Raw genomic sequence first — 27,656 nt, forward strand, 5'->3', positions numbered from 1 at the left:
TAGTGATAAGCCTTCTGGCCTGCAAGTTACTTCATTCTCATCTGGTTTTAACTGCTTGGAAGCTATTAAAAGGATGGTATTTAACAGCAAAACTTCTCTGCTACAATATAATTCGTCAAAGCATTCTCACTGAAAGGAATCACCAGAGAACAGCCTGTGCCTCACCATCCTTTAATGGGAATGGGCTGTCAGTCATACTCTAGTCCCATTGCTCTGTGCCGTGTCAGGCCTTGTACATCAAACCCAATACACAAATCGCCAGCTCCATCAAGATCATTAGAGCCGCTCAGCCCGTCAGGGAAAGGTCAGCGCGTCACTGCCGGCTCCAAACACAGCATCAATCACAGCCCTCATCAAAGGCGGCCTGGAAACCTGCATCCCTTCCTCCTGCAGCAGCTTGTCAGCCCCTAAAACCTTCTTCTCTTCTTGTACAACACGGCCAGGCTTTTATCTTATCATCATCTATAGGGAAATGCAGCTATATAGTCTGCTCTGGGAACAGGGGGATCAGTGGGAATCAGCACCTGCAGGGAGGGATTAAGATGGTATCAGGAGAGGAGAGGGCTGGCCAGAAACGTGGCCACTGATTCCTACACTGGCTCCCTCCTCCACGGGGTCCCACAGTGTCCCCACTCCCCTGGATGAGTCCAATGCAGGCAGTGCCACAAGAGCATCCCTCCTCTCTGTGCCAGACCCAGACCCACACACCTGGTCACAGTCCCACACACCTGGTGACAGTCCCAGGGCAGGCTCAAAGCCATGCTGGTTGTTTCCATCACAGCCACACTGAGGTGTGGCTTGCAGAGAGACCACATTACCTGCCAGCCTGCTGCTGGCCTTCCACCAGCCTGAGCCTCAGCTTATGCCAGCCCATAAGGGCATCCTGCCCCCAGCTCAAGCACCAGGAGGGGTGGAGAAAACCCAACTGCTGGCAATTAACAGGGGACACCAGCATTATTGAATGCTGTGGCTCCCACCAGCCCCTGGTCATAAAACATGATGAAACTACAGCTCATTTCTTCCTCTTTTTTCTCCTACCAAGCTGTGTCTAACACGCAGCATTATCTTCAAAGAGCAAAGCAAAGATGTTTGCTAAACACGAGCAGACTAAATACATCAGCCTTTTAGAAGCAATTATTGTTGCTGGAGACTTAGTGAGTCCTATTGTTTTGTGGCTCAGCCAGCTCCTTTGGAGTGGGCTGTTCTGCAAAGCCAGCACCCTGTGACAAGGCGTAACCCCTCCCCAGGGAAATAAAAAACAGGTGGGCATCCCAAGGAGTGAGGATTTCTTTTTGCTGAGTGTTTAACTTACAGTGTCTCCTTGCAACAAAAGAACAGCAGTCTGGGGGTCAGCTCAGCTGACTTAGGGCAGGGTTGGCCAGGCTGCTGCAGCAGAGGGTTGAGGCTATTTCTGGAAAATCACGGATGGGTTAATGCTGGGAACATTCCTGTGGTGTGCCCTGACTGGAGGGGATTGCTCTGACCAGTAGTTAGCCTGGTTGCACTGGTACAGGGTAAAAATTTAAAAAAAAAAAAAAAAAAAAAAAAAAAAAAAAAAAAAAAAAAGGAGGGAAAAAGTCCTCTTCCATCCCAAACAAGCTGGCATGCTCCAGACCAGGGTGGCTCACCTGGCTGAGATTTTTAGAAATGTGGAGTTGCAGGGTAAGGGCAACACCTCCCCTTTCAATGCCCTTAATTCAAGGAAAACAGCTCAAGCCCCAAACCCCTTTCTCTGTACAAACTGCAACCATTCCCTTGTGTCAATGGGGAGAAGCAGAGGGGGAGCACCGTCAGACTCTCTGGGGTAATAAACACTTCAAATGTATCTCAAAGAGATGAGCAACCACGGATGGCCGACCCGGCAGATGGGGGAAGGAGCAGGGAAGCTCACGACACCAGCGAGACGACGGTAATCAGTGTAATAAGCAGCAATCTCAGCCCAGCAGCTGCCCTCCCCTCCCCAGTGCCTGCTGCACGCACCGCCACAAACCACGGCCAAGGATTTTGACACTTGCTGCACTCTGAACATCTCTGCCGTGAAAAGAGTTCTGACTTGGATAGTTTTCATTCCACACAAGACACAGAGCAGAGCACTCGACGTGCTTCTGCAGCCTCTCCACCTTCACCCCAGTGAGCAGCACCGTGTGCTTACAGGAGGGACATGAAACTGGGTTTAGTTTTGATGTCAACTATGATTTTGCCTGTGACATTGAACAAAATGTTGTTTCCCCTATGTTGAGGTAAACGTGCCATACTCAACTTTCTGAAGTGCCTGAAGCCTCAGAGACAAGCTGTTCTACACAAAATGGCAAAACATGACAAATACAATTTTCGGTGGACATATACAACCATCCTCCACAGATGGCTATTTGTCTGATGTCCTTCCCTGATGCATCTTTAAACTAAATCCCCTTGAAGCACAAATTGGTAGTGAGCATATAGCACAGAAAAAACTATGTTCTTCCACCAGTTTTAGGGGCTGGATCAACATCCAGTCAGCACAAGGGTTGCGAATCTGCTGATGTGACAAGCTACAGGACCTAAATTGCAAAAATATTCTGTGGCTTAGACCCAGACTAATTCTGAGTAATTTCTGGTGCTCCAGCTCCAGGAGGGAATGCTCTTCTCACTTCCTTTCTGCTATCCCTTGGTCTAATGGAGGTGGTCAGGGGAAGCAGTCAGATCCTCAGGGTATCTGCATATTTTGGCAGTAGTTAAGGATTCAGTTCCCAATGATTTTCAGTGGGTGTTAAGAGACTCAGAAAATATCTGCTGTGAAGATGTTTGGAGGTGTGAGCTCTAAGCTCTTCAAGCAAGGAACTGTTTCCTGCAGTGCTTAAGAAAATCAGAGTATGAAGATAACAAATAAGGACAAGCTTGGAGAGCAGAAAATGTTTATGTTGAGGAAATTTAACCCCTCATGAAAGGAAGAAGCCCAGCATGGGGAGGAGAGCTCAGGAATAACTGCAACCAGGAGGTTTGCTGAACGTTTCCTGAATGATCAGTTAGGCAGTGAAAAGTCAGAGGCAAATTAATCAAAGCCATCTATGTAGGGTGCCACAAGTCATTGCTTCATGTGCAGTGAAAAATAGGACAAACCAGAGGCTGAGGCCCAGTGAGAAGCTCTCTGTGCTGCACACCTGGCACAAACCACACCACTGTCCTGACTGCCATCAGGATCTCCTTTCTCACACAAGGGACAGGGGAAAGGTATCAGGAAGCCAAGAGCACGGCCACAGTCAGACCTTTCACTTGCTGCTCTGCTGAATGGTGCCAGTGGAAATCAATGGGGGTTTCAAGTACATAAATGAATCACAGAGACATCCACATTGAATCCATTTGCTAATTAGTTAAGATTAACATTTGTTTTATCCAACGGACATTCAGGTAAAGAGGTAATTCTCTCTCTGTATAAGTCCCTTTTACACTTGTTAAAAGGAGGACAAAGCTGTCTCCTGATGACAGTAATCCTAACAGGACCTTTCTCTCCACCAGGGGAGGTGCCTGCTGGTGCAGCCTGATCTGGGCATGTCACTTGCTGTGGCTGGACAGGGCCAGCATCAGGGACCTTCAGCCCCAAATCCCAAATCTGGCAGACTTGTGCAACCACTACAGCTTGTGACACAAGCCTGAGGCCAGTCTTGGGCTCACAGTACTGGTCTAGAACAAGGCATCCTAAAATCTAACACAAGACCCCATGTCATCTCAAAGGAAAATTTAAACCATCAGGCTGTTACTGCTTCAGACCTTCCATTAACACTGTGGGAAATGTAATACACTTTGCTGTGATCCTGTATCTGAGGATGCAATGGCCAGCAAGTAAATGTACTTCAACCATTTAAATAGCTTCACTTAACAAATGTAAGAAACACTTTTGATTTATAGCACCAGAGTAAATTGATACCTTCTTTGCTGTTAATGAAGCAAGCACTAATACCATTTTATCATCAGTTCCAATCTTCCTGGCATCATTTCATGCCCACAGAAAACTCACTCCATAACTCGGTACCTACAGCTCATGTTGGATGAGGCCCCTGGCCACAGCTGGTTTCCAGCACTCTGAGAACTCAATCTCTGCTAATCCCAGCCCTTTACATCAACTCAGAGCAATCTAAAAAGGAGACACATGAAGTCACTTAGGCTTATCTCTCTAATTGCCTGCCTGCGAACCAGGGGTTCAGTGTCAGCCACTTGCAGTCTCATAACACACGGCAGCCAGAAAAATCAGGCCTAAAATATTTACCACAAGCATTTTGAGAACGGTAAGTGAAACTACTGAAACCCTGCTTACTGCTGCAGCTCCAAATGCAGTGCCAGCTACACGTCTGGTAACAAAGCCAGCGTTCATGCCTTGCCTCTGCTGCAGCCCTTTCCAGGTCTGTGGCTGTGCAGCACAGACTCCAATTCTCTCAGCAGCTTTCTTGAACTGCCCAGTGTCAATAGAGTGAAAATGTTAATGAATACTGTCCCATAAATACTTAATGCACATTTTCCTGCGAGTCCTGCTGTGATTAAATAGCCACCTCATTACTCAGTACCATCTTTCTTTTTTATCTTTGCACAAAATAGCAAGAGCTGGAACTATACCCATACAATTGAGCTGCTGGAAATGTCCCTTCATAAACCAACACCAACAGGGCAAAATCCAAACACAGATTTCCAAGGAATGCAAAGAGAAATCGAACCCTGTTAAGAGCAAATATTTCCTCTCAGCTACCTCCTCCCAGGATCAGCAGAGGAAGAAAAGCAGAGGGGATAAGCCTGCAATATATTTTCTTCTTGAGTCTAGCTTATTTGGTTTTACTGTCTTTTCTCATTGCTTTGGAAGTCCTTGTTACATTGGGGGTCCACAGCAGGTAGCCTTTGGATACATGAATCCCTGGGTACCACTCTGGGGCCAGCTCTGCTCTGACACCAACTCCTGAACAGCTGCAACAGGAACTCTGCTGTTCTCCCCCATCTGCGGCTTGGAGGGTGTCCATGATTTGTCCAAGGTTACACAAGCAGTCCAGGACAGACATGTAAGGGAACATGGATCATCCAGAGGCATTGCTGTGTCAGTGACCGTGGTGTCCAAAGCACAGCTGACCACAAGATCCACCACGCCTGCTTGCACAACATCATGACGATCATTTAGGAATCACGACATAGAAATATTAGGATACTGTTTTCTGCACCATTAGAATTCCCGTATTTGTGTGCTTCCCACAAACCCTCAGCTATTTCACAAACCAGCCCAAAAGCTGCAATTCCCCTGGGATACTCAAGACCACAAGAGTAACACTGAGAGCCCAGAGTCAGCTGGGGTTGGGGGTTTGTGTGTGCTGCCAAACGTGACACGTGGGATTTCCAGCACTGCCATCCAAGCAGGTCCCAGCTGGAGCGGGTGCTGGTGCTGGAGACACGTTTGTGCTGCTCCCCGTGGTTTTTTGCTTTGCAGGGCAATGCTCTGCCTCTCACATGGGCCACAGGAAACGTTTTCTCTGACAGAGGAAAGCCGTACAGTCCAAATTCATGCCAAATGCTAAAAATGTAGAAGACACAAAGTGCTAAAGCTGGTGTACGTCAGAACTCTTGGTAATTCCTCCCAAATACATAATTTTTTGGCACAGATGCTTCAATGTAACTGAAGGGCAAGCATTTAGTTCCAGTTTAGCTGGGAGAGTCCCAGCTCCTGTCTCTCCAATTTAAATATGGAATCAGGCTCATTACGCAATATGTGTTTCAGCAAGTTCTGCACCAGGGAGAGTGTGAAGCTAAGGCTAACGAAGGGAACATCATGAAAGCAATAAACAGTACTAAAGCAGGAACAAATAGGCTGGTCTGAAGCAAGGGCTGCTGCCACATGTATCACAAGGAGTCTCCAAAGAGAAATATTTGAGTCTCTTTGAGATTCAGGGAAAAGCGCAGCAAAGGATGGTGTGTGAGGAATACTGGTGAGGAATTGGTGCCAGCTGGAGAGGTTGCTTTTGAAGTGCTGTGTGGAGACATTGGGTGGTCAACACAGTGCCATGTGCTGATGCATGGGAATGTAAAGACCACTGGCAATTAAAAAATGCTTTATCCCCTTCAGAACTGGTCCTGAGACAGGACCCCAGCCTCAGTCCGGTTAATACACACAAACAGAGCTTTCAAAGGACCTCTTCAACTCATTTTGTCTGTCTGCATAACACAGATGCCAGGAATAAATGTACATCTACATTTCATTTCAAATTCGTGCTGCCAGGAGAGCCAGCCCACAAGAAGCACCAACATCTCCTGGAGTCAGAACTGCACACACTGGCACATTTCCACTGCCAGCCTTTAAAAGAGAGAAAAAAAAAAGGAACTTTCCCCCCCTTCTCTGAGTGAACAAATAGACTCATTTAAGGTGTAAGTAGATGAAGTAGCTAATTAAGGAAATAACCGATAACTTAAATCAAGATCATTAGAGGAAGCAGCATGTTGCTGCCATTACTTAAATGGCAGCTGAGCAAAAACATGCTCATGCAACCTGAAACTTCAAAATCTACAGTCAGCCTGATCCACACAGGGAGAGCTTCCCATGTCACCCCACCCTGGGGCCAAAGCCACTGGGGAAAACACTCAAATCTCCTGGTAATTTCCTATAGTCTGAACATTTAATCATCCCCAGCCAGCACCATAAAAATCCCAAGTGGATGATTCACATGTTGAGAGAAATTCACCATAAGCAGCAGCAGGGTCCTCTGCCCAAAAAAACAGCCTCTGCCTGTTTTTGGCAGAGGGGAGAACAAACCCTCTGTAGAAATACAGTCGATACATTGGGCCATATGAATTTTGCTTCTGGCATCTTGTGCTGACTGTGCTCCTCAGGCCAGCTGCTCCCAGGATGGACTCTGGGATTTCTCTACCCGCCCCCAAGGGGTGTTTGCACACCAGTGCCACGTCTCCCACTAATTATTCCACCAGTTGCACAGACAAAACATCTGCTGGAGGGGAGAAGGAATCCTAAAGCACACAAATAATTTGCACTGCCTAAACAAAGGCAAACAGAGGATGCTGTTAAACCCCCACCCCCCTGCCTAGCAAACAGACCCAGGAGCTCTGCCCACAGGCTGTGGCTTCCTCTGCCTTCTCCAGCAGGAATGAATCCTTGTTTCCAACCAAAACCGCAGTTTGTTACTAACACAGCCTCCTTCTGTTTAATTCCTAAATTATCCTGAAGCAACTTAATTCGGCAAGTTGATTAAGTACTTAAAACACTTTGTTTCCTTCAAAAGAAGCTTTTGTTTTGCCTGAAAGAAAATTGGAGCTTTTCTCCTGAATTCATACTAACAAAGGCAAAAGAAATTCAACATCCCAAAGTTAAAATACCCCTTTATCCTGCATTAAACACAGCTGCCAAAGATCCAAAATCCGCATTCTGTCATTCCACACATATCCTTGCAACAGCTGAGAAGACACACAGCACGTCTGGAAACTCAGAGCTGAAGATAAGCTGCAGCCTCCCGCGGGGTTTTACTCTTCATGGGTTTTAAAGAGAGTGAAAAAAGCAGCAGCAGCTCAGGGACTGGCGACAGAAGTCATGTCTGCATCAAGGAAAAGTTTTACTGTGTCCGGATATTAAGTCAAATATTGCAGAGGACACAGCACAGCCCTGCTCCTGTGCCTGTCCCTGGACTCTGCCTGCAAAGGGAACCGATGCTCGCAAAGGCAGGCAGGAATCAGAACCCAAAAAGAAAACCATTCCCTAATGCAAACATTTGTAGAGCATTAAAGCCACTTACACTTTTCAGATGCTGTAAATGGGGAGCGATTACTTACCCCGGCTAGACAGGCATTCACAGGGCGGAACAGCCCCATGGAACGGGTGAGGACAGAGGGAAGGGCCGGCAGGACAGAGCCCGGAGCATCCTGGCGGTGGCAGAAGCCGGGCCTGGGGCTGCCCGTGTCCTGCCAGGGGCTCTGGTCATCTGGGGAGGGGAGGGCAGGTCCCTGGCGCTGCCCCGGCTGCCGGAGTGCCGCCCACGGCAGCTTTAGCTTATTGGTGAAAATCCTAAACCTCGATCCAATCCTGTCCCTTTAGCCAAATGCAGCTCTGCAGAGGCAACATCCTTTCCAGTTTTGACTAGCGGTATGAAAGCAAAGTTACCTTTGCCAATGTATAAATCACACAAAGAGAAGCAACAACAACAACAAAAAATCCCACTCCCATGCTCAATTTTATTTCACCTCTTTCTCACAAAAAAAAAAGTTTCTTATTTACTTACTTGGAGCAACAGCCATGTGAGAGCATTGAAGAAAGCTGGCAACTCTCACCCTGTATCACCAGATCAAAAACCAGTATGGTAAATATCAGGATGCCAATAAAAGCACTATTTGTAAGAAAGTCTAGCAGTGCTCTTGTCACATCTGGGGCAGGACTGTAGCACGTACAGAGGTTTGAAGAAACCCTCAGCACATGGTTCCTTGAAGTTATACTGAATTTCACAAAGGTAACTACTGAATCATAAAGTGCTGCTGCCAAACAGCCTGGCCGGCCAAAACATACATTTAGCCTTTTTTTTTTTTTTAGTTTGGTGCAGACGCTGACTGTAGAGATATGTCTTTCTCTGCTATACACAGACTTAGATGCTTGACCCTGATTGACACTTGGGCTACACTGGCTCTGGGAGCAGCTCAGAAAGCACAGGGCTACACCATGGGCTGCTGCAGGCAGCGACCTGGAAACCTGCATTCATCTGCAAACAGCCGACAGGCAGGGATAAAAGCCTCTCTGCAACTGCACACTGCTGCACTCAGTTACAGATGTGCAACCCTGGAGCAGCTCCAGAGCATGGGCTGGCAGCTGGGTGACCTCTGAATGTGCTCACACAGCTCCTCCAAGCGAGGGGGGAGCCAGTGGTCTGCACTCCAGGTGTCCCAGCAGACAGGCAGCAGAATCCAGATGTGGGCAAGCTGCCCCAGCCCCAGCACAGGCTGGGGATTCAATGAGGTCCATTCATGGAGGAGAGAGCAGGGCTTCCAGGAACACAGAGGAAGCATTTCGGAGGGGTATTCCTGTTGCAAATCCAAAAAGCCTCTTTGCATTCTAACCTCACCACCATTGCAAGCCTTAAATATAGAAGTAATCAAAAGGTACGTTAAAAGAAGAACTTAGAACTCGGCAGTGTTAATCTAAGAACCATCCCACTGGGGAGCAGGGCTCCAAGAGCAGTGGCAGCCTCGGGGAGGGCTGAGCCTGGCTCTCCAGGAACAAAAGCAGCCTTACAAACCAGGTTTGCCACGTGAGAGCCTAATTAGAGACCGAAGCCCACACAGCAAACAGACAGACTACAGAGGAAATTGGAGTCTAATTTACATGGAGAACGATTACTTACTGCAACCAATTAGTGTCAAGCTGACTGACAGACTGCCCAAAATATATTCTCCCCACCCTCCCCTGCAAGTCTGAGTTTTCCCTGCTCTGTTATTTAACCTGGGTTGTTCGGTAGGTGAGCAGTAGCACCTCAACACTAGACAAGGGACAGCAAACAGGGACCTTCTGAGCTTCCCCATAACAACGACAGAGTTAAACCCACCTTTCTGCCACCCGGTGCCAGCCTCAGCTGAGCCAGACACAATATCATTAGAGAGCAGTGTAATGTACCTTCCCTCTGGTCTTAAATCCCTGAATGACACCCTGAAGATCCCAAAATTAATTATTTAGGAAAGGTGCTCTCCCTTTCTGGAACATACATTCTCCATGGGGACTTTCACACCCTCATTTGCAACCACACTTGAACTGCAGGTAAAGAACTAGAACTTCAGGTAAAGGCTGTGTCCACGTAGCCTTTGCAATGTGCTCATGCTCTGGGTTTTGGGTCCCAACCCATGTTGTTGGTCTTTCTCACAGGAAAGCACCATCCCACAGCATCGCTGCTGCTCCTCAGGACACTCAGCTCCACATACCTGCTCATGAAACAGCCCTTTCTGTCCAAACCAGCCTTTCCTCTCCAGCCCTGCTGTTCCTCAAGCAATGGCAGGACCATTACTGCTGTTGGGGGAAACAGGGAATCCCACTGCTGCTGGAGGGAGCCACGTGAACAGAGAAACTCCTCCTTGGCTGGCACACCATAGGGGTGCCCATGGTCCCATCAGTGCCAGTGCAAGGACATCACCTTCACGCAGGGCATCTCTCTTCAGCTGCCCTGAAAGAGGACTACTTCATCATGCTTCCCAAAGTACAAGCTTGCTGCTAGTTCTGCATAAAACCACTCCTCTTCCCTATCAATTCATACCCAAACTGATAAGCAAACTTTAAAAACTCCTGAAGTGCACACATGGAAATAACCAAATGCCATTTACCTTCCTTTTTACTGTTACAAAAGAAACAACTAATTCTATCACCATTTTTCCCTTCCCAGCACCACACTCATTATTAATAGGACTGACTAATTGCTGTCCTCTCTTCCACGCCCTGGCACATGCAATTGGAATGCACAATGACAACAGCATTTCAATGCAACTCACTGTGTTATTCTTCACAAATTCCTAAGTATGTCTGTCTGAGCAGCCTCTCTGACTACTCATCAGAGAGCTCTTGAGTACACATGCTCAGGCACACAGTGACCACATTTTGGATATTTGAGACCAGATAAGCAACCCTTCCTTTGAGAAACACCAATATAAAGCATATTTAAAGACTTCTTGAGTCTTCTGCATGGATGAGATAAACATTTTTTTAATCTCTGCAGGCTGCGTGGATCCATGGCTTTTTAAACACAAGTTATCCTAAAAAGAAAACTTGTAGGAAATGCTTGGTGAAGTTTATCTAGTATATAGTCAGGAACTCAAATGGGATAAAACATCAGCAGGAATCCTTTGAATTTCAGCTCACTTCACATCAGTGGTGCTAAATCAACTTACACCACAGAAGCCTCATCAAGAGAGGTAATACAGGATCATCCCACCTGGATCTCCTTGGGATACAGACACCAGAAAGGCTGCAAATCCTGGCAGCTCTGGTCTCCCTCTTGGTTAAATTAAAAGCTTCCATTAATTACCAAGTGGATGCAATGAAAATGCATGTGTGCTCATGCCCCTCAGAATTAGGCTGTTAATCTGGTGTTTGTGTTCCTGGAGTTTATCTCCTCCACACCTCCTTTCTCCCTGGGGAGCTGCCTTGCTGCCACTTTATCTGCAGCTCTAAGGACAACACACGCTGCTTCATTTTTAAATTCCACTCCAGTGCTACCCCTGAACCAAGCTCTTCAGAAAGAGGGACTCCACCAGCTGTAATTCCCATTAATTCCTCTTATGATTAACAGGTCAGCTCACTCCACCCTGGTGGAGTGAGGCTTCGGAAGTCCAACTCTATCAAAATTATCTATGCATAAAAGACAATCATTACAGGAACAAACGCCTCGCTGAGACTTTTATCAGCTGTGCGCTTGCTGCTGGCTGTTGTGCCACTAATTTAGAGTGAGCAGGGAAGGCTTCAGCCTCACTGCTCTGCAGTGGCTCCAGGCACAGGAACCTCTCTTCTGCGCTGGGGGAATGTTGATTGTAAAGCTGTGGAGGCAATCACTCCTGGAGAGGGGCAAGGGCAGGTGGGAGTGCAGGGAAATTACAGAAACATTCTTCTGAGTGCATCCCATTAAGGCTGGTGGCAATTACACATGCTGATCAAGGAGGCAGGCTTCCCAGAACCTGCTCTGAAATTACCAGGAGGGAAGGGAAGGTGAGAGGAAGAAAGAAAAGCAGCAAAATAACCCTCAACAACAGCTGCAGACAGCCCCTGGCTGGCTGGGAGCAGGGACAGGAGAGTCACCTCCTCCCTGCAGGCGACCCACCATGCTGGTGGTCAGTTAGTGAGACCCACAGAGATAAAAGCCAATAAGGCCAGCTGAAAAATGCTTGTAAAAACGCTAACAGTCTCAGGTCCTTCTAAGCCACCTCAAGCACTGCTAAATCGCTTTTACTTGCTTTCTGGTGGGTTTTGCTTAGGTTTATACTGATGCACTGCACATCCCTGTGTGCAGGTCAAAACCTGTGTGGATCCACCAGGACACCCACAATGCAGGCATTACTGCCAGGCTCTGCAGGTCATTCTTCCTCTCATCTTTCCACTTTTTTCACTAGTTCCACTGTAATAAATGAAGAAACCAACTTAACAACATCTTCTTTTCAATACGCACTATTGGGAGTTATTGTAGTAATAAAAACCAGAAGGAAAGGCAAGAATTTTCATTGCAACCACTGTGCAGCCTTGCAGTCCTGACCCTGGAACTCCTGACAATGTGTCACCACACATTATTAAGAAATATTCATATTAAACCCAACTGTAAAGCTCAACGTTCAGCCAATTAAACTGCCTGAGCGGCTGAGCTCTCCTGGAGACCTTTGTATTCTCCTTTTTATTTTTTTAAAAAATGCTCTCTTAGGGAAAGGAATGGTTTCTGCAGAGATGAGCCACCCAGCTCCTTCCAGCCCCGACGTGTGTGTATAAAATGTTCTTGGCTGCTTTCAAACACTGCACATTAATCTGTGCGATGGAGCCTGTCTCCTTCAGTGTTCCATCATTTCTCTTCAAGGCAGGAAAGACAGAGCTGTTCCACTTGGCATCACATGCCCTCCCTGCCCCCATCCTAGAGTTTGTTTGTTTTTTCTTTGTTTTATTTGTTAGTTTTATTTGGTTTGGGGTTTTTTGTTTTTGTTGGGGTTTTTTTTGTATCGCCAGAATAGCTCAGAAGCCATCACCCCTGGCACGTCTGGGTCTGAAGAAGAATATATTGCTGTAGCAGCCCACAGATATATGAGACAGCCAGGGTGCTCAGAAACAGAACTGGAAGATTACGGTTTTAGCACTTCAAATTATGAAAAATACCAGTGCTCCCTTCCTGCAGCTTAGGACATAACTTCTTTCTCCCCCAGCCAGTTCTTTGCCTATGTCTTAACCTGGAGGGACAGAAACTGTTTCTTGAGTTAAGGGCTGCTGGAAACAAACCCCAGACAGGTCTTTGAGTAGTGATGACTGGGATTTGTTTGTGAGCAATGTGAGCCCCTCTGTCCCACCCTGACAAGCTCTTGCACTAATAAATCAGAGCATCTCCCCCACACAAAGGGCCATCTGATACAAAGCCAAGTATTTTTACTAACCCCACTCCTGGGACATGGATTTTCATGCCTGCCTGCCCAAAATTTGCACACATGAGGATGCCTGTTGCTCAGGCTATGCCAGCCAGGCACCTCACTGGCTGCTCACATGTGCAACAGCTACCACAGCCCAAGTACCTTCTGAACTACCCATGTGCTACCAAAGCCCAGACTGGCAAATCACAACATTTCTTCAAGTCTTTATTAAATACTAAAATGTTCTGAAGTTGCAGCCAATAGGGTATCCCCCAGAGGAGCTTCAGGTGCAGCCTTGTCTGCTGGGAAGAGTAACCTTGGCTGTGCCCACAGAAGAGATGCATTCATTGCTGGTCCAAGTGGTTCCCTGCCATGAGTTATGAAGGACAATTCCCTTCTTCACTCAGCTCTCATGACCTCGGGTATTGCACTCCATGGAAACACCGAGAGCCTGAGGAATGGAGCAGGAGCTGAGCAGAGGACTACAGACCTCCTTCACACCCAGTGCCAACTGCTTGAGCACACCTGGGTTCACCATGAAAGGGATGAGTGCCTCTTCCATAGATGGGGCTTCCCAGGAGGGCAAATGGATGAGAAAGATAAAAGCTGCCTAAGGAGGAATAAGCATCCTAAACCCTGCCAGTTGCTGGTAATCCAGCAGCCTCAGGCATCTGCAGCACATCTCGTGTTTTGGAAGCTGCAATGGGAACACCACGCACTTTCCCTTTTTTCCAAGCATCCCTAAATCCTTGGCTCCCGGCATTTCTACTGTGATTAAACACACAGTTCTCAACATTGAAACCCCATAAAAACAGAAATCCATATGGGGAGTGTCCCCATAAACCAGCCAATACCTGCCAGCAGCTGTAATCTTGGTGCCATCAGATCTGCACAATAAATGAGTTCATTTTACTGGGGCAGGGTTTTTTCTACAAAATGGAAATCAAAATTGGCTTGTGAAGACGAACGATGCCTGTGAAACTTTTTTTGCTGCATTTGATTAAATACACACACAAACCCTTCTTTTTTTTTCCTACTTCAACGATAAATTCGATAGTCTAAAATTAAGCCCAGCAGGGTAAGTAAAATCCTGTATAGATTTCAACAGATACTATCATTTTTATTTTCTTTTTGAAAACCTGACTGCAGTGTATACACATTGAAAAATCACTTGAGTACCTCTGGCACCAAACATAAACACAGGGAAAGCTAAAAATCATGTTGTGTTTTTATCTTGATACATCCTGCACCGCAAAGTAACAGTCCTGGTTTGCCATTTCACGATAAACCAACTCTTTGCTTTTGATCACTTCAGTGTGTAACCATGGATGTGAATGTACATTAGTATCATGAAAAGAAAACGGGAAGAAAAAGCCCAATCACAGAAGCACACCAACCTGAACCACATGCTTCCCAACCAAAGGGTATTTGTAGATACCAGAATTACCATTTCTCTTCGAGACAACTGATCCTTCTAATGAAAATATAAGAAGCCCTAGAGAAATTCTGGTTGATCGTTATTAAATGCACAGGCCTCATGCATTTTTTTTTTTTCCAGGAAAATGACTGAAGCTTGGCTTTAGCATAATCCTGAAGATTATTTACATCTTCTGTATTTTTTTCCACTGCTGCTGAATAATCAAGGCTCCTTAGAAAACCACTGCCAGAGAAATATAAGATTTTTTTTCCCTGCCTTTCCTCTCTCTTTTACCTGTTTTTATACATTCTTTCTCGCACAGTAGCAGAGGAGATGTTGGAGGTTAGGATTTTTCCTTTTTTTTTTCCCTTTCTCTCAGGGAACTTTGTCCCATTTGTTGCCCAAGAGATGATAATGACCAGTACTTACAAGATGTGGTTGGGAGGGGGAAGGGGAGGAAGGATGCTGCTGGCTACTCTCTTTGCTGAGAGTTCTCTGGGGAAGGGCAGACAAACCTTGATATTTTGGCAAGCAGACATGACAGAAATCCCTGGGGAGCAGCTAGGAAGGGGCAATGTGCACACTGTCTCAGTCTCCCTCCTCAATCCTCAGCTTCCAGACATTTGATGAAGGGAAGCTTACATTGCCTTTCAAACATTTTTTTTTTTCTCAGCAGAAAAATCTAAGAGAGGAAAAAACTGTGGCTCCTCAGAAGACAATGGAAGGAGCTGTCTCTCCTCTTTGGAGGAAAGGGCTCCAAAACACTGCAGGTTACCTGAATGTTGGGATGCTTAGGGGAGGGAATCTTACAGGGATGCTTCCAGACAAGCCCTTTGCTTTCTGCCTCAGCATTCTTTGTTATTCCCCATCACACAACCTCCTTTATTCTCCTGCTTCTGCCCTATCCACTCAAACGGCTGTGCACAGGGAATGAAAACAATTAAATACTCCTAAACAGGCAGGGCCGCAACTGGCACGATAATGAGGTCATTATGCACCTAAACATGCTTTCTAAAAATAAATTACATCCAGGTATGGAGATCTCCTGGCTGCACTGTGCCCAGGGAATTATCTTAATGCAAAATCTCTAACAGCCTCGTTTGGTTTGATTATTTCAAGGCAAACCTGGCCTCATCAGGACAAAAACAATGGCTTGGCTGATGTGCAGCATCACAGATTTCAGCTCCTCTCAGGTCAAGGGGAAGCCAAGGGAGCTGGTGCTCTACAAACCCTGTGTTAGAGCCAAGGGTCAGCCCTCAGCCCACCAGGGCACAGCCAGGCTAAGGGAGCTCAGCTGCACAACCAGGTGCCATCACAGGTCAGGACCAACATCTCGTGCCACCTGTGTGACATGCTTCCTGTCCCCAGTGTGGGGACAGACACTGCCAAGGTCTTGCCCAGGAAGGATCCCATCTGGCAAGCAGGCTTGGTTAGAATTACACAGCAGCCTGGGCTACAGGAGGATCATTTGTACTAATTAGAAGCATGATATGGGCACATGGGAGGACATCAAAGGACATTGGTAGTTTTGATGGCACAAGTCTCTTTTTTAGTGGTCAAGAGGCATAAACTCCCCTATGCCCTTGAGCTTCTCTTACTAAACCAAAATTATACAGAATTATTTTTTTGGCGGGGTAACCAGACAAGTCACTACAAAACCCACTCCAGGGGAAAATTAAAGGTCAAAATTTTTATTTTAACATGTGCAATTCATAGAATCATTTAGGTTGGAAAAGACCTCTAAAATCATCAAGTCCACCCATTAACTAGTACTACCACATCCACCACTGAACCCTGTTTTGAAGTGCCACGAGAGACCTGTGCATGTGTATGCACTGACACACACATTCCCTGCTCCAATGCACAGCCATATGGGCTGCTTTGCTTCCCCAGTCTCCCAAACTGAATACAAACAAGGCTTCACGTACATTGGAATCTGCAGGAAGCTTAACATTTACTTGGCTTTTATGTAAACACTTACGTGAATTACACAAGTTTCAGCCAAGAGTCTCAGCCCCCCGCTGTGCTGAGCCAGATAATTCATTACAATTAAAAGCAGAGAAGGAGGCAATCAGGCTCACCCTATGCTGGGATGGTATGGATTTGCTCTCCCAAATGGTTTCCAATTTGTCTTATGTAGGAAACCCCACTGGCATTTGCATGGGAATGCTGCTCCTGCACCCCAGGGCCAAGGACATCAAGGTGTCCCCTCTTGGGTTTGGTTTTCTTTGCTCGAGAGTCAGGTGGTGGTTCGAGTGAGTCTTTTTTACCCTCTGAAGGCTTTGAATTTGGCACGAGAATGAATTGGAGTCTTCAAGGTCTTGGTTTTTTCTTTGGTTTTTTGTGCATTTATTATTTTTTATCTTACAAGTTCTTTGTGCTCAGCCAAGATGTTCACAGCAGCTCAGGCACGATGTGACTTCCCTTGTGATGGGGCATTGCTTTGCTTTTATACAGATAACTACGTGTCTATTATTTACAATTTCATACCAATGCCTAGTACTTACACTAGAAGGGTCATTTCTACTTTGACCCAATCTTTTCAAACTGCTTTGTGCAGAAGATGGATGCTAAGAGAGAACAAGAAGAACTTAGGGTTCCACTCTAAATCCTTTATTTTGTTTCCCAGTTCTAAGAACTCAAAACTACAAAATTTTCCACCCGGTGATTAACTACACTACTGTCTGTTACACCTTTGTGACTTGTAATTCCTCTTTGTGTTGGAAGTTTTTCTCATGGACTGAAATCAAAGCTTGTGTCTTCCTGGGCTCTGTGCCAGGGTCTCAACCCCCCCCTGCACAGACCCCAGATCCTCTTTCTTGGCTCTCAGGCCTCTCTGCCAAGGTCTGTGACCTCCTAGGGCAACTGAAGGGATGCCCTGGACTCCAACAGTCCCCTGTGTGTGCAGCATTACAGTGAGGCAGCATCTGCTGAAACTCACCTTCCAGGCAGGTGAGCACTGCCCGGGGTACACATACAGGGCATCACACCGTGACAAAAGTACTTCAATAATAACAATACTGATAATAATATTATTATACTTATCATAATAATAATACTGATGATGATGATAAATAAAAAGGCATGAGGATGTTGTTTGGGATATGGTGTAGTGCTGAGTTGATTGTTTTACTTGTGATCTTAGAGGTCTTTTCCAACCTTAAGGATTTTATAATAAAAGAACCCTCCTGCCATAAGCACATGCATCACCCCAAACTGCAAGGCAGCATCTATTCTCCAGATCTCTGCTTTTCTCACTCAGTATCCAAAATATGCTAAGCTGTTAAAGCTATCCTATGGAAAGTGCTGTGGCTTACAGTGCTGAAGACAAGTGGTGTTATCATCTGGTGTTTCTTCTTTTGTTATTACAGTGAATCTTCCTACATCTCTGAAAATAATCCAATTATTGCTTACCACCGGTAAGGTCACTGTTGCTTTGAACAGAGATTTGGCTAATACTCTGATTACTTTTAAGCAAATATTGCTGAGACTTGCGCAGAAATTTCAGAGAGATTGAAAATCCATTTAACTGGAAACCACAGATGGGAAAATATTCACACTCTAGTGGATATAAACAACATAAAGAAGGTATCATTTCTCTTTCTTATTAAAAAAAATATTGGTTTATCTGAAATCAACAGCATAGATATATTCAGCTATTAAACAATACATGATTTCTCATATCATATAACCTTCAAAATACAGCAATCATTGAGTCTTTATTAAATGTGCCCATATGAGCTTCCAGAGGTATTGAACTACTTAAGTGCAATATATGGAAAACAGCCAAAGGTTTGTATCACTTGTGGGAATAAAAGAGCTCACGAAGAAAAGCAGATATCAAAGATCAATCTGCAATAAGGAAAGGAAGTTAACAGCCCTTACAGCAGTCTTGAGATAATTTTTCTGCATGGAGCCAACGAGATAACAGAAAAATTATACAAAATACAGATGGTGCCAAAAAAAGGTGTCTATTATAATTCCTGTGGTGCAATTAATCATAGGTTCTTTACTGTCAGACCATCTCCAGGTAATGGCAAAAAAAAAAAAAAAAAAAAAAAAAGGGGAAAAATAGCCAACTCTTTTTGTTATTTTTCCTTAAGAAGGAATTAATCATATTGTCACTGGAAGATGCTTTTTCTGACATTGCTTTGCTTGAACTGGCCAACTGATTAAAAACAAAACACAGCAAGGACTTGCTGTCCTTCTGCTGAAAGTGTGGAGAAACACTCAGAGTAACCCCTGAGCATCCTGATAGCTAGGAATGACCCATACCACCATAAAACCCAGACAAGCATCCCTGGACAGAGGGAAGGACGAAAAATTCCAACACCTCTGGGGGTGGCCAGGGTTGCCTAACCCATGGATGGCTTCTCCTCCTCCTCTCCTTCTTGCAACCACATTGTTTGCTGGAGAATTTCCTCCCAACACCCCCACAGCACATCTTCATCCCACATCAGGGATCTGTACCAGGGTCCAGGCTGAACTCCTGCTCGGGCCTGGATGGTTTGGCACAGTGACACCCCTACACCCCTGTTAGAGCTGCATCATTTTTTTTTTTCTCTCCACACTCGTTCAGCCTGTCGTTTCCAGCCCCGCAGGCGGATAACGCCGGGGCGGGATGTCACAGTGTTGTGCCAGGAGTGAGACAGGCAGTGACATGCCCCTGGGGACACAGACGGCTGAGCAGGCACAGTGCTGCACCGTCTCTCTCCTAGGAAACCCGCCCCGCCCGCCTCACACGCGCCAAAATCCCGAGGGGATAGTGAAGAGTGGAAATCGCATCAAGAAAACCTATTTAAAGTGATACCCCACTGTCATGCAGCAAAGGAAAAACGTGTGCCTCAGCCTTCCAGATGACTCTATTCCCTCCAGAGAGCTGCCTGTGAGCAAGCTGCCTGCCCAGCACCAATGAATGATACGGCAGCACCATCACAAAGCCTAACCCTGCCTTTGTCCTGCCACTCTTTGCCTCCTGCCTTCCCATCTTAGACCAAGAAGGGGACAAAGAAGGACTGGAGAGGACAGAATGACTGCAGGGCAGCCACTGCCTACTAAAGATACCAGGGGAACAGGATGCTCAGGGAATGAGGATGCCCAGGGGATGAGGATGCCCAGGGGATGAGGATGCCCAGGGGATGAGGATGCCCAGGGAATGAGGATGCTCAGGGAATGAGGATGCCCAGGGAATGAGTGAGACCCCAGACACACTAATTCCTCCCTGATGACTAATGAGTAACATGGGGTTCCCACTCATCTCCCAGCACTGGCTTCCCCCCTCTCTCCCTGCAGCCAGGAGGCAGCGAGGGGCTGCAGAGGAATTCAGGCATGTTTTCTAGCAATGCTCTTGTCCACACACTTAACGTGTTTTCTATTTTGAACCTCAGCCCCCATGCCTTTCTCCCAGTTGCTTCTTAATGCTTTCCTCATCAATGCCCACACCCACTCTGCGGCAAAGACACCTGCAGGCTTTTAATTGCTCCTGGATTGCCTTGATTAGATGCTTTCAGGGACCTTTGGCTTTTCTCTCAAGAGGTATCCAAGAGACAGGCATAAACTCACAGTGTCAATCCAGAGTGCTGGGCTCTGTTTTCTTTTGCACATACACAGCAGCCAGGGCTTGGCTCTGCTTACACCATCCCTGGGCATCTACAGTGCTATGAAATCAGCATGCAAAGGGTATAAAATACTGTCTAGCAGCAACTGCACTTCCACTGGGCTAAGGACTCACACCTCATGGGCTTATTGCTACAAAAACCTAAGTATGTTGCCAACTAATCCCCTCTTTCCTACCTAGTAACTGTATCTGGATTTTTTTTTAAGCTCTTTCTCTGAAAACCGGTTTCTTCAGAGAAAAAGCAGCAGCCTGAAAAACTGAAAACTGACTATTTAAGAAATAAATTGTATTGGTGCCTTAGGAAGAACATGAGCTATTTTAAGCACATTAGACCATTATGTTAAATATTAGCAAACAGAGGAAGAAAAAACCACACAGTTTTGTGCTTCTGGTTAATGGCACTAACCCCCAGTGCACAGGAAAGCCCATGGGATAGGATTTTTAAAACCATTCTTGAGCTGCAGAATAACCTCCAGGTTAAAAGTGCATTAAGACAATTATAATCAAAACATCTCTGTCAAGGGTGGATCTCAAATCCCCATTCAGGGGCAGGTTTAACTTCTTAGCAAATGAACACAACCAAACCACACCACTGTTTTGCTGCTAGTGGCCGGAGTAAGTTATCCTGGCCACCTCTCTGGGGCTGGCACTGGCATGGGGACCCAGGACCTGCTGCTGCAGGATGCAGGCTCTGTGGGGGAGCCTGGCATATAAAAATGCCCAGGCTCCTCACAGCATCCCCCTCCCAAAAAATAGTCTCGGTGAGACAGGCTGAGACCTAAGAAATGATGGACAGCTCTGAGATAAATGAACAGATGCAGCATCTGAGGAGAGGCAGGGCAAAACACAGAGCCAGGTAGCAAGCATTGCCTGTGTCCAGCCTCCATGCTGCCAGGGTTTTCAAAGAAGAAATAATAATAAAACCCCTATAAAATCCCCCAAACTCAGCTGGCAGACTGCTTTTACAGACATTTGCACAAACACTGGAGGAATACAGCAAACAAACAATGTTTTACAAACAGCACTCAACAATGCTGACTGGGTAGAGCACTTCCCAAATAAACTTTAGAATCAAGAGGACCAAGAGAGGATATACTTTAACCTGCTTTTAGCCAGGGCTGTCTAAATGCGAGGAGCCTGGGGAGGCTGCAAGCAGGAAAACAAAACAGTAGGGTGGATTTAATGCAGAAACCCGAGCTGGCTCATTAGTGTGGAAGCAGCTGTCAAAGAGCTCAGGTCTGCACCAAAGCACCTACCTGGCCAACTAAGCCCAGCTATTTAACCCAGAGTGAAGGAGACTTCACTGTGGTACCATGCCACCCCACAGACCAAGACAGCTGAAACAGCCAGCAAACACCATGTATGGTAGGATTTCATAAATCCAGTCCCATAACCAGTTGCACAGAGCAAATGCACGTTGAAATAATGTCACTTACAATATCAAGGTTCTCATCAGGGACAAGTGTGTCATGAATCACTGAATTGCTGAAGCCAAATTTAAAAGGATATTGATGCTCAGGCATCCTATTTGGTGCTCATATAACATATGGCACATGTGAATTTTATAGCTTTTGTATTAATCTACCGAGGATGCCATCACTTTGCGAGATTTCATGAAATATTAAAATTAATGAGGAAAATTTATTTTACAACTCTCGGCAAAGGCCCTGGGAATGATGAGAACCTCCCCATTAAATTCACTCAGGTTTGTGACTCGCAGCCCTAATATCTGGCATCTGTTTGCCAAGTGGGAGAAAGTCACGATGTTTTTCAAGCTGGTTATTTGATGGATTGGCCTGAATTTATTTATTAAGGTTTCTACAATCTATTATCACTGCAGGAAACAGAGAGGGAGGGATGATAGAGTAAGCATGTTTATCAAACCACATGAAATCTACAGAGACATTCAAAACAATTCTCTCTAGCCACTGCAGGAAAGTGTCAGGCATCTTTATTGATAGCCCAACTGTGCATTGCACAGTTGGCTTTCAAAAACCCAACAGAAGACTATGATGTATAAGGACAATATAGGAAAAGGCTGAATTTTCCTGTCTTGTGATGAATACAACCGTGCTGGAGTAATTTCAAAAGGACTCTGCCCACCTGTGTGCAAAACAGTATTTGAGATATCAGCAGGTGGCAAAATGCTGGTGCGCCAACGCACAGACCAGGCAGTGACAGACAGCTCTGGAAAGCAGCCGGGGCCAAGATATTCCCTGCTAGAATGATTACTGTGGAACAGAGTGCTTTCTGCAACGTGCATCCGGATGATTCAAAGCCAACAAACAGCTGCTAGGAACTTTGAACGACCACAGAACTCAATAGTAAATCTCTGATGAATGGTTAACACCTTGCAAACCTTTTCAAGAGCAGGGAACGGCATCGAACTAGCAGCTTGCTGCAAAACTATGCGTGCACAAGGTACAAAGTCAATGTTTCGACCAACTAATAATGGGAAGAGAAGGGTTCATGCAAGGTACCTCAGTCCAGCCACCTGCCCCAAGGGGTGAGGGAATTGATTGTGTGAGTAATCATGTGAGTCTTGGGCCTTGGCTACGTCTGTGCATGCAGGAAGAGGCAGCGGAAGAAATCAAGTGCAGCAGGATATTGTTGTGTGTAAGAGCCTCAGCTGTGCTCATGTCTGAAAAAACAGTTAGTAATCCCTGTACCTGAATCAGGTCACGCACCAACTTCTGCAAAGTTTATTATTCTCTTATTTCCTATTGAAAATTGGTTGACTGAAATCCTCCAAGCTTCGCAAGCAAAAATCATCCTAATAAAAGCGAAGTGAAGGGAATGGGTGGAGACACATCTGCTTAAATGAGCACACAACTGGTAGTTACTGAAAAGACAGCTATGAAAACTTGAGTCTGTGTCTACGGAGATGTTTCCCATTAAAAAACATCTTGTTAATACCAAATACTCTTGGACTACTTCTCCACAATGTAAAAAATCATGTGCAAAATTGCATTCTACTTCCAAGATGCCAAACACATGAACAGCAGAAAAACAATATTCTGAAAAAGGAATTTCACAGTTCATGTCATTGTGCCAAAATAGCTGCACTGCAACCAAACACACCAACCACACCATCCATGAAAGAGCCAATATCTGCCCAACAGCAGCCCACAGTCAGAATCACAACTGATAAGGACAATGATGATGATAAATGAAGTTGGACCAACAAAAACTGGCTCTGAATTACACTTTGATTCTATTATTTCCATCTCCCAAGACACACATGCTCACTATATTGAGAACATATGTTGACATGGTGACACGTGGATTTGGATCTATTTCAAAGGTATGTGGAGTCACATAAGCAGAGCAGGAGCGTGTGCTTGAGCCAGCCAAGATACTCATTTATTCTTCATATGCATTTATGTGTGGGAATGGGCTCGTCAGCATCGCTGCTTGGTTCATCCATAATTAACATCTGGATGCCAAAGAGAATGAAAGCTGATACAAGATCCAAGTATTCCAAAACTCTGCAAGTTCTCTCCATACTTGAAAACTAAAGAAATATCTTGACCTGAAAAGGAGACTTTCCATTCTCAGTTTAAGCATGTGCTAAACTGTACAGACATGTTGGTGCAGGGTGTTGACCCCATGTCTCAGCTGATGAGGGATGGTCTTTCAAGATGGAGTGATCACACAGTAACGCAGAAACAAGTAGAGATTTTGCTTTAACAACTGTTTTCTGGGAAATGATCAAGTGGAATCACAGAATCACAAACTGAAGTAGGTTGGAAAAGACCTCTGAGATCACCAAGTCCAACCTATGAGCTAACCTAACACCTCCTCATCAATAAACCATGGCACTGAGTGCCACATCCAGTCTTTTTTAAAACACGTCCAGGGACAGTGACTCCACCACCTCCCTGGGCAGACAATTCCAGTGCCCAATCACTCTCCCAGTGAGGAATTATTTTCTGACATCTAACCTAAACTTCCCCTGATGCAGCTTAAGACTGTCCTCTTATTCTGTCAGTGGTTGCCTGGGAGAAGAGCCTGATCCCCACCTGGCTACATCCTTCTTTAAGGGAGTTGTAGAGAGTGATAAGGTCACCTCTGAGTCTCCTTTTCTCCAGGCTATACAACCCCAATTCCCTCAGTTGTTCTTCACAGGGTTTGTGTTCCCAGCCCCTCACCAGCCTCGTTGCCTTCTCTGGACATGCTCTAGTGTCTCAATGTCCAGCCTAAACTGAGGGCCCAGAACTGGACACAGCACTCAAGGCGTGGCCTCACCAGTGCTGAGTACAGGTGAAGAATGACCTCCCTGCTCCTGCTGGCCACACTATTCCTGACACAGGCCAGATGCCATTGGCCATCTTGGCCACCTGGGCACACTGCAGGCTCATGTTCAGCTGCTGTCACCAGAACCCCCAGCAGGTCCCTTTCTGGGCACTGTCCAGCTGCTCTGCCCCCAGCCTGTATTGCTGCAGGGGGTTGTTGTGGCCAAAGTGCAGGACACGGCACATGGATTTGTTAAACTTCATGTTGTTGGACTCAGTCCATCTATCCAGCCTGTCCAGGTCCCTTTGCAGAGCCCTCCTACCTTCCAACAGACTGACACATGCTCCCAGCTTGGTGTCATCTGCAAATTTTCTGATGGTGGACTCAATCCCCTCATCCAGATCATCAATGAAGATATTAAACAGGACTGGTCCCAAAACAGATCCCTGGAAACAGTGCCATTAAATTAAGGGGACTGGTGAGTAAAAAATAGGCAGAGGAGAAAAAAATCAATACAAAATAGCTTTCATGCTCTTTTGAGCATGTTTGCCAAAACATGACAAGGATGCAGATGGCCATGCCTTGCTCCCACAAGGGGGGTTTGCTGGAGAAACATCCCCTGAGAGATACCTCAAGTCCCTGTTCATCACACCCCAGACTGGGGCCCTGTTCTCTCCTCAAGGACAATCACAGTGCTCAGCTGGCTGGGATGCAAAACTTTGACTGGAACCAAAGAATCCTGACTTGGCTTCACAATTTTGTTTCTGGAAACCTCAGAGCAGCTCTGTTCTTCCCTGTTAGGCAGCCCCATGCTGCTCATGTATGGTTTCACTGAGTCTCCTTGCTTTTAAAGGTCCATCAGATATAACTAGGATCAGGAAATGGACAAACAAACTTGTAAGAAGTCCTTAAAATACCTGTAATGTTCCTTTAAATATTCACTGTTGTGCTTTACTGGAGGACATCACATGCCCTCTGTGTGCTGTGATCTCTACCAAAGAAAGTAATCTTGGTTCTTCTAGGCTTTAACTCATGGCAAATCAATCTGGATCACTATCTTATACCTGTCCCTAGAAATAAGGCATTTCTCCAGTGCATTAACCTTCTCAACTCAACCCCTCTGGGAAACCCCTAGGCAGAATGGCTGGTCCAGGGGTTTTTTACACCTTTTATTTTACAGCTTTTTCCAGAGGACCTGGGCAGAGTTTAGATGCTGACTCACCTAACATCAAATCCTCAGCCACCACCTCACCACCAGTGCTAGGGCTTGCAAATCCATGCAATGCAGCAGCAAGGTGGGATTATCTGTGGTATATCTGACCCAGGAACAGATATGATCCCTGCTCACACCTTGGAGAGGTGAGAGGCTGAGGCTGGTGGACAGTTTGCTTTCCAGTAGCTGTCAGAGATGGAGGTGAAGTCATCATGAAGCAGAGACACTGAGGTAACTGTGAGGTGAGAAGGAGGGTGTACAACCCCCTACAAATCCTCAGCCAGGCTTTTATGCCAAAGCAATTAAGGATAGACTCCTTTCACCGTAATCATGTTTCTTGTTTGCAAACAAAACTAATGCCACAGCAGAATCTGCTTACAGAATGTCAACACGAGTCTGAGATATGTTTTCTCTCCCTACAAAGAGAAGATTAACCATAGTACTTTTGGCAACTCACGCTTCAATTAATAAGAGCATTATCTTATGAATAAAACCAATTATCGACTACCTAAGTCCAAAGTTTCCTACTAGTGGGGTTTCATCAAATGAGGAAAACAAAGCCTTACTTGCTGTTAGCAGAAGGATGGCCCATCTTTACCTTCCCAGATGCTGTGGGCATTTGGCATCACAACCACAACACAGTGAGTCAATATACATATCATATATATTACATATGTTATGTATCAGTACTTTGGGTCTCCAAAGGCATAGGACTACAGACCACTCATTGACAGCAAAGTTTATGTGTGCTATTATCCATGTAGTTCATGCTTCCAATCTGCCTAGTGTAACTGTCCTGGGTGATTTAAATAAGAACTGAAAATCTTCCCACAAGACTGAAGCAGCACCATCGAATTTGGAAATACCTTGGGCTCCACAGAAGGATGTTAATGCTAATACAGGGAATCCGATGCAAATGAAAAATACCCCTCATTACAGAGTTTCTTGTAATGACAGTGCTCAAGTATAACCACAACAGTCTGCTTTTGATTAGAGCAAGCCATTTAGTGCTGCCGTTATTATTTGTTGTTTCTATGGTTCCTTGGGTGCACATCACTCTCCCCAGACAAATACAGAGAGAGGCTCAAAAGCTCCTTCACTGAGATAACAAATCCTGCTGGATTTCAGCAAGGTCAAGCCCATGCACACGTCTGCCTTCCTCCTAGTTGCAACAGGGCTTTCCACATGGACTTGACTTCTCTTTTCTCCTTTTTGGAGGAGTGGGTTCCCACTGAGCTGCACTGGGAACTCTCCATGTTCTCCTATCCATCAGCAGAAAAAATTCTCACTTTTGTTACATCTGGAAAAAAGTCATTCCCACCTTAAGAAGAATTGGTTGGGGTTCATTCAAATCTGCATAGTGCTGTGGATGTAAAAAACAGGGCCCCAAGTGAGCACCTCAAATGAAGAACATGATTCCCATCCAGTTGCCTCCATGGCCAGTATCCAGTGACCCTTTAGCCATCACAGAAGTACCCTTCTTTCAGACTCCTCATTTGAGGCTTATTTTGATTTTTTTTTTTTTTTTTTTTTTTTTTTTTTTTTTTTTTTTTTTTTGACCCAGAAAAACTAAATACCTCCAGCAATCTGTTGGGTCAGAGGGTTAGAAAATGAGAGTCCAACTTTAATTAGGCTGTGGTGGTTAACAGCTCTGTAGGTCCATATTTTTACATTGCATGCCCAGATTTGTGGCCTGGGTTCCCTGGCACGTGCCTTTGTTTGGCTGCAGGAGGTGACACCAGGCACACAAAAGCAGCTGCACAGCTACAGGGTCAGTTTGTGCAGCATTAATGAGGCAATATAGATGATAAGAAGTACATCCAGTGCCTGGATATACCAAATGCTCAGGGGAACTGGGCTCATATTAAACAACAAAACAGTGATCTGTTGTGTAGGGATGAAGGTCTGAAAGAATGGTTTCCAGATGGGACCACACCACTGGTAAAGAGAGATAGAAAAAGACTTCTCTTTTTAAATAAAACAGAATAAGAAGGATAGTATCTACACACATATTATATCTATAGCACACATATATCTCACTTACATTTTTCCAAGGAGCCTTTATGACAGCTCTCCTATAATTTGTGCCTCTTTTGTAG

At 45.6% G+C, this 27,656-nt stretch overlaps 1 protein-coding gene across 3 annotated transcripts in view; it reads right to left on the reverse strand.

Moving 5' to 3' along the window:
• Positions 1–27,656, reverse strand: part of PRICKLE2 (prickle planar cell polarity protein 2) — a 105,675-nt gene that overhangs the window by 50,060 nt on the left and 27,959 nt on the right. The window contains exon 1 of one of the 3 annotated variants that reach the window (XM_083869549.1): positions 7,786–7,991. The exons of the other annotated variants lie outside the window; for them this stretch is intronic. The gene's annotated coding sequence lies outside the window, so the exon portion shown is untranslated. Of the gene's footprint in view, positions 1–7,785; positions 7,992–27,656 lie in introns of those variants that run through there. 3 annotated transcript variants of the gene reach the window in all.

The sequence above is a fragment of the Zosterops lateralis genome (genome assembly GCF_965231275.1).
Source record: "Zosterops lateralis genome assembly, chromosome: 11".
NCBI lineage: Eukaryota > Metazoa > Chordata > Aves > Passeriformes > Zosteropidae > Zosterops > Zosterops lateralis.